At 34.4% G+C, this 14,462-nt stretch overlaps 1 pseudogene; it reads right to left on the bottom strand.

The window, feature by feature from the left end:
• Window positions 1-1,471: 1,471 nt before the first annotated feature.
• On the bottom strand, window positions 1,472-1,942 carry LOC149180267 (calmodulin-like protein 3 pseudogene; annotated as a pseudogene).
• Window positions 1,943-14,462: the final 12,520 nt, after the last annotated feature.

Genomic DNA, 14,462 nt, shown 5'->3' with positions numbered 1-14,462 from the left:
AAGATAGCTTATGGGACAGATTGCATCTTCATCTACTTGATGTATTCTGCCATTTTTCTGTGAAGCCTCACAATAAATGCTCCTAGTTAACGTCCACGAGGCTAAAGTTAGCATATGGGATAGATTGCATCTTCATTTGCTTGATGTGTTCGGCCCTTTTTCTCTGAAGCCTCACAAAAAATGCTCCTAGCTTCGCGACAAACCCCCACTAAATAGATTATCCCAAGAGCTAGCTGCCAGTATACCTGCATAATTTCCTTGTTGTCTTTGAAGGCCTCACATTCTAAAATAAACTTTTAACAATTTTTCCACTCAATCACCCACATTTTTAAAAAATTTATTAATATAGCAATAAATTAAAATTAGTATTTTAATAAACTTTACTTATTTATATACATAATGGTTTATGTTATTTTACTTTAAGAAATGACTTTGATTAGTAAATATATATTTTTTAATAAGATAAACAATTTTAAATGCATAAATAAATTTAGTACCCTAAAAAACCTATGAAATGTACAATCTTTACACATTAAACAACTTGAATTTTTTATTTTTTAAAATCTCTATCAAATTTTGTTTAAAATTAACTGGAAAAAAAAACAACAACAAAACAAAAACAACAACAACAACAACAACAATAAAGACATTTACTAAATATTAAATATAATTATTTTTAATCATATTTTTAATTGTAGTAACCAAGTTCAAATTTCACGTAACAAAACAAAAACAACAACAACAACAAAGACATTTACTAAATATTAAATATAATTATTTTTAATCATATTTTTAATTGTAGTAACCAAGTTCAAATTTCACGTAGACAAAAAAAAATACCATGCAAAATTCAATAGAAAATACATATCTTACAAATTGTTACAAATAAAATTTCTATTCTCTGTCGTGTTTTACTATTCTCTGTCATACTTTTATATCAATTGCAAACTACCCTTCTCTACCATAGCTTAATAGGGAATTCACTGTTTTTAGCAACTGCAAATTGTTGAAAATTGTTTTAACATAGAATGTACTGTTTTTATAAGTTCTTTTCATATCTAATTACTACTTTCAATCTTTACATATAAATTCTTTTAACTTGCTGAACTGTAATAACCAAGTTATTACGCATAACCGTATAGAATCAGCGAATTTACGTTCGGCCAATACGGCCAAACTTGGTAATTCATATTCATTATCTATGAGAACATATTCAATATGCTCGTACTCATCATCACAAATTCTCCTGCAACTTTAGTGCTGCTCGCTGACCATTATGTATAACAAACATCACCATAATTATAAAATTAAGATCGACTCATAAAAAAATCTAACCGTCAAAGTTTAATTATTAGCAAGGTATGCTATGCAAAACGCCATGATAATTAATTATAAGCCAAAGTGTGCCATCCCATGGGTTGTTGTTACAAACGGTATTTCAATTAGCTATAGAGTCGAGAACTCGTGAAGATCAGCGAGAGGTCATCATGTTTCTAAATTCCGAGAAGTCTAAGAGCCCGTTGGCGTCGGAATCATATGTACATATCATCCTCTGGCACTTACCCAAATCTTCTTCCTCCATCAATCCCAAATTACAAAGCACCTCTTGAAGCTCCGCGGAGGAGATGAATCCATCATTATTCATATCATATACCTTGAAAGCTTCCATTAAATCATCGCACCCATCGCCGTCGTTTAATTCATCTTCTGATCTATTACCCAGAATACACTGACACAGCCCAACAAATCCCTCGAATGTCAAGCTCCCATCTTCGCTCTCAGACACTGGTGCAACAAGATATTTCAAGTCTTCTTCAGAGATATCCATTGTCAGTCTTTTCAAGAAATGATTCATTTCTGTTACAGTCAGTTTTCCGTCGCTATTTTCATCCAAGGTCTCATACAATCTGCGGATTTCCTGTGTGTCTGGACAAAGCCCCATTTAAACGGTAAATTATCTGGAGAAGTTCGCGCAGCAACGCAACTTGTATTGTATATGGTAACTGCAATCGGGCCTTTCTGAGATTATGCTACAAAATTTGGAAGAAAGTTTCAATTCTCTGGATAGAAGAACATGCAAAATTTGGAAGAAAATTTCAATACTCAGGATAGAAAACATGCAAAATTTGGAAGAAAATTCCAATCCGCTGCTAATGGTTTAAATGACGAGCATGGAAATGGAATTTATAGTTGAAATGCGATTCTCCAGAAATTTCGAGATGATTCGCCGTACGCGTACTGCGCCGATTATCGTGACCTTCGCATGACGGTGGGCGGTTTCTTAGGGTGAACCGACACGTTTGCAATGGCGTGCATTAATTAAAAAGGGTTCTCACTTTCGCTTTGCTTCTCCGCATGATTTTCCTCGAAATTTCGCATCTAACGATTTGAAAAATTACAGTTCAAACAATTTAGAAGTGTCATTCCATCGACTTCCAAGGTCCCACAATCCAAATCCTTGGGAATTTTTTTAATTTATCACATTTTAACGAAATAAGGACGGTGTTGTCTACGGCCCACATAAAAATTTGTCAGGATTGGAGAACTTTCCAGAGTGTTTTGAATTTTTTTTAATGGAAATAGATTCAGTCTTATCAGAAATACTCAAAATTTTGAAATTTCACAACTATAATTTAAATTCTCAAAAATTTCTACCAAATTTTATCACCATCCAAATTTTTTTACAACTTTAAATTAAGCTTAAACTAAAATGACACGTATATTATTAAAATTAAACAACGCCTTCTTACGTTAACGGTCTCTGCACGCCTACCAATAAAATCCGTCGCATTCGTGTGAAATGCATGGGCTCGGAGAATATTTCATTTTCATAAAGAGTACTTTTGCAGATTTGCATGGTTTTCTTCAACAACTGTGTGGAAGTTTTGTTAACGTACTGATCTACGAAAGTGTGTGGAAGATAATCATCGAATGACTTTGAATCGTTGGAAATCTTATTCGCAGACGTTTTCCTTCCCTTCCTATTCCACGAATCTTCGGCCCGGCTGTGTAAATGAATTTGTAACTCTGGACATTTTCAATATTATTTATCAAACATTGAATATTTATGGACTCTTTAATGCACAAGGTTTGAATCCATTATATTTATATTGAATTCACTAGGTTATAGAGAGGTTATAGGATTTGAATTTAATTAAGGAAAATAATCATATTTTTTAACTAGTTAAATTAAATTTAAATAATAAGTTTAGATTTAGGGAAAATAATCATATATTTTTAACTATTTAAATTAAGTTAAATAATAAGTTTAGATTCAGAGTTTAATTAATTTTATTTCTGAATATACTAAACATTTACAGAGATCTAATCTTTTTGTACTCACAGGATGTTTGTATATAAATAAATTTACTGAATACATTCAAAATTAAAATAAATTTAAATTGATTTAATTATTATAATTATAATTATTAATTTAATATTTTTTATATTATTTTAATATTTTATGTTATTTTAATTAAATTGGTTTAATTATTTCAACCCAATCTTGATTACTTATTGATCTTTAAAATAATTATAACCCATAAATCTTTTATGGTAACTTGGAAATCAGTCTGTTCTTTTACTAAACCGTCTGTTGTGGTCTAATGACAGGGAGCCTCCTGGTGGACGTAGTATTTGAGCACATAAAAATGAACAACGTTCAGAATCTAATAATCATTGACTAACATTACACTCCAAGTTCTTTTGTCCCCAGCCAGGTTCTAAGTCTTTCTAATCCTATCTCACATCTTTTGTTTCTTCTGTTATGCCCATAAAAATAGGGTTTTTTCATAGTTTATACTGAAGCATCATTAACCACCTAAAAATTTTTGTATTGTAATTGAGATTGAGGCCTATATTGCCTTTGTGGAGTTCAAAACTCCAAACGCATGACACAGATCGCTGAAAAAACCCATTGAATTACTAAATCGGCCTTTGTGAGAAATGGATTCACCGGAGGAGTTTAAGTCTCGCTCGCCACCATAATGTTCACGTATATCTATATTTCTGTGTATATTGGGGTTGAGTGCCTGGATAACACATGACAGAATTCATAATGAGCGGTTTCATTATGACCACATGGTAGCCTCATCTGACTGTACTGGGAAGAGGGCGCCCTGCTGTTGTGCTATTTCAATGCTTAAAGGTCAACAATAGGATGCTTCTCCATTTTAAGTGCCTTTTTCGTTATGATGTGGCGGTTTTATCTTTTACTTTGCAATTTTTATTCTATGATTTTTGTTGAAATCATTATATCTTGTATTTTTCAATCTAAAATAAATATAAAATGAATTTACTCTATTGGAAATTTGTTGAGCACTTCATTTAGTGTGTTTTTTTTTGTTATGTTGTATATTACTGGAAACTCCCGTTGCAATTTTGATTCTAAAATTTTGGTGAAATTATTATATTTTGTATTTTTCAATTTAAATATAAAATATTTTTTTTGAAAAAATTAAAAATTGAAATATATTTTTTATTAAAATTTTAGTATGTTTTTATATTATTAAAAAATTATTATATTATTATGTTAAGGTTTTATATTTGAGGATAATAAAAATATATTTTTCACTAGTTATTGTAGGTATCTATTTTTTCATTAACATTTTTTTATACCTTTTTATATTTTTTCATTAATTTTGAGCTCCATTTTTTATACCTGTCAATATAAAAACCCTTTACCCCTTATTATATGTTCAATATATTATGTCATTTTTTCCTCAATATATATCCCCCAATATGAATGCATGTAGTATGGTATTGCTCCCCAAGTGAAGCCCCAGTGTTCTCATCCAAGGTTATTTGAGGGTTTCTATGACCACTTCTTGTTTTCGACGCTGATTTCGAAGGATTCAATTCCTAAAATTTGATATATATTAAATATTTGAACAACCAACCCAAGTTTAATACTTGTTTTTTTCTCCATGATGCTAATAATATCACACTGCATAGAGAACAAAAGTATGTTTCTTACATAGCACATATTTAAAAACTACCTTGCATAACTTGTCACAATCTCGCCATAAACATATGATCAATTGCCCTCTATATTTTGAGTTCTTTACACCCTTTTTTAGAAAAGAGTCGTCATTATTGCATCCCAATTTTAAGAGACATGGCGAAAAAGAAATTCCATATTAATCAAAAGAGGTACATTAGGAACATTATCATACATTTGGGATGGAAAATTGCAAATCAATGATTGGAAATAACCTGCCATAAACATATGACCAATTGCCCTCTATATTTTGAGTTCTTTGCACTTTTTTTTTAGCAAAGAGCTGTCATTATTACATCCCAATTTTAAGAGACATGGAAAAAAAGAAATTCCATATTAATCAAAAGAGATACATTAGGAACATTATCATAAATTTCGGATGGAAAATTGCAAATCAATGAGTGGAAATATATAACAAACTTTTGCTCGAAAAATGTTCGCAAACATAAGAACAAGCAAAATTATATGAATACAACTCCATATTAGAATAATGTTGGGAGCCAATTGAATGCCATGGTTCCTAGTAGACATGATATTGCACATATTGTAAGCATTGTGAGCCCATTTTCCAGCTATCCTGGACCACAACATTGGTAGCAGTCAAAAGGATTTTCAAATATCTTTAAAGCGCCAAATTACATTAAGTGGGAATTCAGAAGAATCTCCAAAGCTTTTTATTGTGAGTTAGAGTGAACAGGGGACATTGATAACAAGAGATCAACTTTAGGCTACTATTTTATCCTTAGTGGAGCCACAATTTCATGGGGAAGCGAGAAAACAATCGAAAATTTCTCTTTCCACTACAAAAGCATAGTACATAGCAACATGTCAAACTTCAAAGGAATTCAAATGGTGGAGAAGATTATTGCAAGACATTAGGCTCACTCAAGCCCAACCAACAGTATTGTAGAGTGCCAGCAACAGATGTATAAGCATGACAGACCATTCAAAGTATCATGGAAATGTTAAGTATATAGGGATACAGTACATCACTTGATTTGTGAATATATTGATAAGAAAAAAGGTATAGATAGTGTATTGTACAACAAAAATGATGGCAAATGCATTGACAAAATCACCATGCACATGGCTAGTTGGAATCCAACCTATTAATGGGTCACGGTTTCAATTCTTATGTGTTGGTCTACCCATTTCTAAGTAGTATGAGAAAATTTGACATAACTTAATTGCACTCTCAAGTTCAATTAAATAAACCGAGATACAGAGCATGACATGGAGTAAATATATTTAAGATCATTGGTATTTCCAATAATTTTAACATCACGCTTAACATCATCAACAATATTTATATCTATTGTATGTATGCTGACACTTTGTTATGAATGTTGTGGATGTCATCACAGCTAGTCACTTCTTCATTGATTTCTAGTGCAGGAAAGGGACATCAACATTCATGTCATTGCAATATAGACATGGATGTTGTGAGTACCCTTGTTCCACAAGCAATTTTCTTGCACCCAAAACCAATTCCCTATTGCCAATGGGATCCTTCCCATGTTGTTCCAGGATTGTCTGAATATCATTACTGAATGCTCCATATGCTTTATTCTGATCCCTGTAGGGAAAGCATCGACATATGTCTGATAAGTTTTGAATCCGCTCATAAGAATACCCATATCCGAATGAATAATATGCTTCCCTTGCTGCAACTCTTCACGGCCATTTTCTAGATGGTGGCCTTTCATATGCGCTTCCATTTCTTCCAGTACAACAATCCCAGTGTTGACAAGCCTCTGAACTCTGGAGTTAGAATTTTCACCAAAAATATGAAATAGAGAAATCTTAATTTTATCAAGCTCGGTTTTAGCCTTCTCAATTCTTTCTCTTAAGACTTCCAATAACAAGTCCAATGGTATGAATTTGTTCTTTGAAAAATGCGTACTGTTGAAGGAGAATAATTTGCAATTTTCCAGATACAAATTTTAGACCCAGAGCAAGTTGAAGCTTGGGTTTGAACAAAAGTAGCATAATTTGTTACTATTTAGGGAAGAGGTAAATTTGGGGCATAGCTTTAGCAATAATATCTAAGGAGGTTCCCTTCGTACCTCTATTGCATGATGCATCTAGTGCATCCTTGTTGGATTTTTGCATGAAAGGTGTTTCAAGAGTGCCTTGGGTTTCTAGGACAGATACAAGTGAATATGAGTGCCACACCCTGGTGATGGAAACATTGTAAAAAAAATAATGTAGACCTCCCAGGCCACAGTGAAAATGTTGGTACCTGGAGCTTTAGCCTTGCATTTCAGCAATTGAAAAAATAAATGCATAAAATATTCCTAGCATTGTCATTGTTATTTATTGGTATTCTGTACACAAAATTTGGTGGATTCAATATACAATCTATAGGGTCTTATATTTTCCCAGAAAATGTATGTTATTTCCTATCAATTCCTACCCCACCTCCAAAATAATGTTGTTGGAATTGTACGTTTGCAAGATAGCATTCTCTCTATGGAGGAAAATTCATCCCGTTTATCGTGCCCAAATGCAACGACACTATTGCAGAGATAACCAAAATCTGCAATATTTCTCTATGGCATCTACACACATTCAATTATATCCACAAACCATTTTTCTCTAGGGACACCAAACACTTGTATTACGAGATTTGCAAACCTTCTATTGTGAAATTTATAAGCCTTCCTTTGCAAAAACTTAAGTTGTGAACTTCCACAAACCTGGCCTCAAGTTTTAACTTTTTGCAACACTGCATACTTCAAGTACAACATTGCAAATACTCAAACTCCCTTATTATGACATTTTGTAGGGAGAACATCTTCCCTCCAACTCATTGAAGAGTGGCTCATACAAAAATGGCCACTCAACATTTAACATATGGAGAAAATAAGGAAATCACATTTACCAGACCAATACTTGCAAAACAAATTAACAATCCCAAAACAAAACAAGTGAGAAGGAGAGAGGGTGATAGAGGTAATCTTAAATGAGAATCTAACCAGATGCACTGAATATGACAAGGAAAAAGTATACAAAACAAAATAAATCAAACTTCTTATTTAGATTTATTCTTCTTATGTGAATAAGAAAAAGGATGAAATCATTGCATAGTTTTTTTAGCGGAAGCTTTTCTTTCCGGTACTCGTTGCATAGTTTTTTCTTTTTCAATAGTTGTTCCTGTATCATCCACTAATACACTTTTAATAAACATACCCCAAACATATATAAAATTAAAAGCTCTAGTGCTCATATATTCATTGCACATTGATACTACATTTTTGTTTTAAGAACATACTGATACTTTTATAATTATTATTTAAAAAACATACTAATACTTGTATAATTATTATTGCAAATGTTTTCTATAGCATTTTTATGTTTAATTCACATTATGTATACAACACCGAGACGTACAATGGCGTTTTCTCTCAAATTATTCTCCTGGAACAAAAAATTGTACAGGCATATACATTATAATCTACAGCAAAAAATCTGCAGCAAACAACTTGTTGAGAGAAACTGTCTTTGATTTTTACTGAAAGAAAAAACCAGAAAGTTCTGTCTTGTATATAGGCAGAGCGTTTGGAATTAAGCTACCAACTATTTGTTCAAAATACGTGTCCATAGAAAGAACTCTTTTCCATAGAAGATCTGTGGTTGTGTTTAGTTTTCTGTGGATGTGTTGAAAGTTGATTTCTACAGAGTGATTTTTTAACTTTTAACTTTAATTTTGCAAGGAGCGAGGTTTAAGACTTCTAGCTGAACTTTACTCACCGATACCTACCAATCAATTTGTTAGGCATTTTGAATCTCTTAAATTTGAATGCATTTAATATTTTTCTAAAGTGCAAGATACGTAAGTGTCGAACATGCAATTAACTTAGCCTTAATATTGGTTCCTCTCCCTGTGCTACTTTTGAACTGAATAGGTATAGAGCATTGTGAAATAATTATAAAACTGATCATTCTTTGATTTCTTCTATTTTTTAAGGTTATATTACTTAGAAACAGATATAATCTTGGAAGATCATTGGATTATGTTGATATTTGTATTTTTGAAAATAATCTTGTTTTTAAGTAAGCAAATTCCTCGAGCAACAAAAATTGGAAGGAAAAAAATATTTTTGGACTTTTCTATCCAATGGTGAAGAATATTTTCGAAGGAGATCTAATCTATTTTCTCACTTATATTTAAAACTTGTAATACCTATTTCCATATTTTCTTGGCAATCCTATAACATACAAATTGGTATTTTTCCAGAATCCTAAATAAACAATAAAGATTTTGCCTAGAAAAAACCTCTTTTTTGAGAGGGTTTACCAAATTAATATTTTATTTTGCAAGACTAACCAAATGAAACACTTCAGCTGGTTAGGGATATAGCAATTTCATATTGTATTATTCCACCAACAAACTCTCTCATCCATATTAGAAAGAGCAATAACTTCATATACACATTTTGCTCTCGCCCTCTTAGAAAAAATGTTCTAGCTCCAACAAGTAAATTCTTTGAATTATTTAGGTTTACACCATTAATACATAACTCATTTATGAAGGAGTTCCATTCGTCATCTAACTTTCCCTCTGGACCCAAATCTGTAGGAGTGAGCTAGAAACTATTAGAGAAAGGTGAAGATTCTATTTTTGAGATTGTTTAGGTAAAAGTGGCCTTTGGAATCTAAGAGATATATTAGTTCCTGAGATAATTTATAACAAGCAACACTACTAATAAATATATTAGATCTTGAGATAATTTATAATAACCAACACCACTAATAAAGGGATCCTGCCAAAGAACCCAAATCTGTAGGAGTTAGCACTATTAGAAAAAAGTAAAGACTCCACTCTTTTTGACATTGTTCAGGTAGAAATAGCTTTTGGAATCTAAAAATTTATAACAATCAACACCATTAACAAAAGATCATTGCCCGACTTATTTCTTGTTTACAGTTGATTTTAACGAATCCCTCGTTTTACTTACTTGTGCAAGTAAAATGGTATTAACAACATCGTTGTTACTAAGTACTGTTATAAATATTTAGTAAATTTAATTTTCGCGAGGTTTTTGACTTTGGTGAAGCTACTTTCGCAGCTAGCTTTGCCCACAGCGGAGTTGATTTCCTGCAGCTAGCTTCGGGCACCGTGAAGCTACTGTTGGGTATTTTTGAATGGGAAAATACCAAAACCACATAAATAAACACCACAGAGCCAATGCTCTGTTTCCACTGTTGCAAGATCCTTTTGCACAGGGAAGCTTTAAAAACAAAATGACTCATAACAGTTCATTACACAGCATAAAAACATTTCTATTGCTTAAAATATAATGCCTCATACAAACATTCATCCTCTTTGCTGAGAGGAATTCACCAAAAAAAATTAAGCAAAAACTCTGTTTTCACCCTGAGAAATTACTGAGCTGGGTTTACTGCTGTAAATCTCCTTTTACATTCACTGCAGTGAAAAACACTTTACTGCTGTAAAATAAAATTTACATATGCATACAAATGCGCTCCACCATTTTCCTTATGCACTTCTGTGCAAAACCACACATGGTTTTTCTCACACCTCTGTTTTACAAAATGACACACAAAACATTACAACCCTCTTCTTGTCTTTTTACACACTGCTGTGTGTTTCACCTTTTACTGCACCATCATTTTACAATGCTCCACACAAAAAAAAAATTCAACCCACGAGCTCTTTTCATTTGGCTCACATTTCATTACAATGAGGAACTAATTTTTTATGCACTGCTGTGCAACACTTCAAATTCTAGATTCCCTTTCTGCGTTCCTCCTTTTTACTCTGGTCTGAGTATTGCCCCCATTTTTACTCTGCCCCCTATCCTCTTTTCACACGCTACAATACCAAAAAAAAATACCACGAGCAGCCACACAACTCTTATGTATGAGGGCGCGAACTTACATAATATATATAAAAACATATATATAAAAAACGTGGCCCATAATAATATTAAAGGCCCACACCTAAACTACGTACATGCATAAAAATATAATAACGTGCCCATAACCTTTTAAAAGGGCTTCACCAAACAAATACGAACAACATTAAAAACCATAAGTTCATCCATCCGGCGGTCAACACAAAAGTCGTTTACTCCACGCAAAATTAAATTGACGCAGGCCCGTGCACCTTCAAGGATCGACGGCTGACAACACGCAACCAGATCGGACGATGGAGATTGATATCGGAAGGCCTTACCTGTCTGAGCGATAGCTCCCGAGAAAATGACGTCGGCTGATGTCAGGTGTGTGACACGCGTCTGCACCAAATCCCATCGGAGCCAAACATACGGAAACCGCTTTTCCCTGGATGGCGGTGCGATATGTTCTGGGCAGTTTTGTGGTTTCAATGCGGTGGTTTTGGGGTTATATACGGCTGCTGAGTTGGCTGCCATCGCTGACCCTGTCCGCCTGCAGTTGGAATTAACATTCCAACACTCCCCTTTAATTTCAACTGCTGGGCATTCAATCTTACCCAAACACTTCCTCACATAGAGGGATTCACCAACTGCTTCTGATGCAGTTCCACAAACAACAAAGTTATCTTCCTCTTAATAGAGGGATTAACCTGAAACTGTGCTTAAGAGCACCTTCCTCATGACAGAGGGATTCACCATAACAATGTGCTGAAGAGCACCTTCCTCTTGACAGAGGGATTCACCTGTGACTATGTTGAAAAGCATCATCCTCTTGATAGAGGGATTTACCATAACACTGTGCTGAAAAGCACCTTCCTCTTTAATAGAGGGTTTCACCAAATGACTGTGCTGAAAAGCACCTTCCTCATTAATAGAGGGTTTCACCAAACAATGCTAAAGAGCATCTTCCTCTCAACAGAGGGGTTCACCAAATGACTGCTTCAAATGCAGTTCCAAAACAAACAATCATTGCACTGCTGTGTGTGCAAACTCATTACAATGTTCTCCCATGCTGATGCATATTCTCTGCTGCACTGGTGTGCCATCTTCTTTACTGTGTCTACCCCACACAGCTGTGTCTACACTTGCACTGCTTGTGCACTTTTCAAAGACAAAATACTCTGTCTTTCTTGGAACAATTACTCTGTCCCAATTTACAAATTTACACTGCTATGTGTAAACATTTCTTACACTCACTGCTGTTGCATATATTGCATTTCAATTCAATGAACAACACATTCATTACAGTTACATATACTGCTGAAAAAAAAATTCTTTTACATGTGCTGCTATCCATTACCTTTCATTTCTTCAACAAAACTTCATGCTGCTGCATTTTCTTATTTGCATTGCTGTGAGCTTCTCCTTCTTGCCATCATGCTGCTGTCCATAACTTCTTGCTGCTGCATTTTTCATATTCACTGCTGTCCATACCCATAACCATAGACTGTCATCACTGGGTTTTTATTTGCTGCTGCGTTGCCTCTGCAATTTGCACGGTTGCTGCCTTTTGTTTCATCATACTGTTGTGCCCATACTCTTGGCACTTCATTCTCCACAAAAAACACTGGCTGTTGCCTTTTCTTATGCACCCTTGCTTCACACAATCTTAGTCTTCATTTTTTTTACACAATGCACTACTGTGCAATTCCTTTGGCTTTCTGCTGCCACACACATTCTTATACATCCAGTATGCATTAAAAATCTGCTGTCCTTGTTTTTCCTTATGCATTTCTTTGCATGCTGCATTGCAAATAAACATTACATTTTTTTTACTGCTGTGTGAAAGAATTTCATTGCATTCTCAGCCACTGGGCATTTACGTTCTGCTGCGTTTTGCCTTCTTCTCATTTTCTTCTTACTGCTTTGCATTTTCATTCCCAATAGAAAACATTTCAATCTGTTGTGTATTATACTCACTCTGCTGTGAGTATATTCTCTCACTTTACATAAAAGGAAAACTACATTCCATTGCTATGCATTTCAATGCATGTGCACCACAAAAAAAAATTTAAACTGTTGTTCATTCTAATCCATGTGCTCCAAAAAAAATTTCCAAACTGCTGTCTTATGCTCTATCTTCCCACTGCTGTGAGGGTCTCCATGCTTTGCATTTTTCTCTTATCTCGCTGCTGCTCTTTACATTTCAGCGCTGCCATCTTTTCTTCTTTATGCATTTCTGTGTATATTGCATAAAAACAACGCAAAAACATTGCTGATTTCATCACTGCTGCATATTACCTTTTAGAGGGATTAACAAAGATTTCATTTGCAACTGCTGCACTGCAATACATCCTCCATCAACAAATGACTGTTAATACAGTTTAGCAAAAAAAATCAAGCTCCCCTTTAATGTATGCTTGTCTTCTTTTGGCAAGTTTTCTCAAAACAAACTTAGATCAGTTGCGTTGCTTAAGGGGCTTTCACACTGTATTTCTTTTCTTCTCCATACTTGTGTAACTTTCTTCTTTTGCATGGGTCTAGCTTGTGTAAGGGCCCATGTCAAGTTACAGTCACGTGCCATATGCCCAATGTTATGACACTTGAAACATTCTACATTTTTCATGAATGACATTTCATGATTTCTTCTAAAATTGTTTCTTGGAGATTGTCGGGGACCACAACATCTATCTCCATGAAATGTTCTACAATCTTTTGCCATATGACCAAAGTTTGAGCAAGCATAACAATAACCATAAAATGAACTTTGGTACCTGGGAGATGGAGGTTTCCTTAATGTACTTCTGAAGCCTTGATGCCTTGAGATCCTTTGATGATCACCATTGCCTCTTGCCTCTTTGACATCAGCTACATTTCTTCTTGGAGCTGGTTTTCTGCTTGGAGCAGGATCTCTTCTATTGCAGCCTTCATTTTTCTCCTTGCCTTTGCTGGAACTAAGAGCATCACCATCTCTTTCTGGCTTCTTCACATCTCCCTTGCTTAAAGCATCCTCATCCTTGTTTGAGGGTTCACCTACATACCCAAGTCCTGATTTATCAGATGGAGATCTGTGATAGCTGAGCATGTCATCCAAAGCTTGAGAGCTTTTCATGATCTTGTTCATCCCTTCAACCTTCTTCCTGAGGAGGACAATCTCTTCTTCCAACTTTTCACATTCATTATTTTTCTTTGCTAGTTGTCCCTCAGTTTCTTCCTTGCTACGAGTAGCTTCAGCTGCTACTATTTTGAAGGAGATAATATCTGTCTTCATTTTGGAGATTTCTGCTTGACTGCTCTCCATCTTCTTTTCAGCTCCTTGTGCCTGCTTCCTGGCTTCTTGTAGTTCGGACTTAAGGGAGGAGACCTCTACCTTGTACTGTCCAATCTCTTCTACAAGCTTGTTCACTCTCTTGTGTCTTTGTTCAAGTTGACTTGTCAAGGCATCTTCCTGCTTCTTTGCTTCATTCAGCTGATTTGTCATGGATATGACTTCTTCATGATGTTTCCTCTTGCATTGATCAAGCTCCTTCTTCAGCTTGGTAAGCTCTTCATCCCTTTCTCTTACTTGAAGCTTGATGAGGTCAAGCTTTTCATTCTCAGCT

The sequence above is a fragment of the Pinus tabuliformis genome, chromosome 3_2 (genome assembly GCF_031772625.1).
Source record: "Pinus tabuliformis cultivar Carrire ecotype Pingquan chromosome 3_2, CPIR1, whole genome shotgun sequence".
NCBI lineage: Eukaryota > Viridiplantae > Streptophyta > Pinopsida > Pinales > Pinaceae > Pinus > Pinus tabuliformis.
Note: the sequence above shows the minus strand (reverse complement) of the source record. Positions and strands in the feature narration are given on the sequence as shown.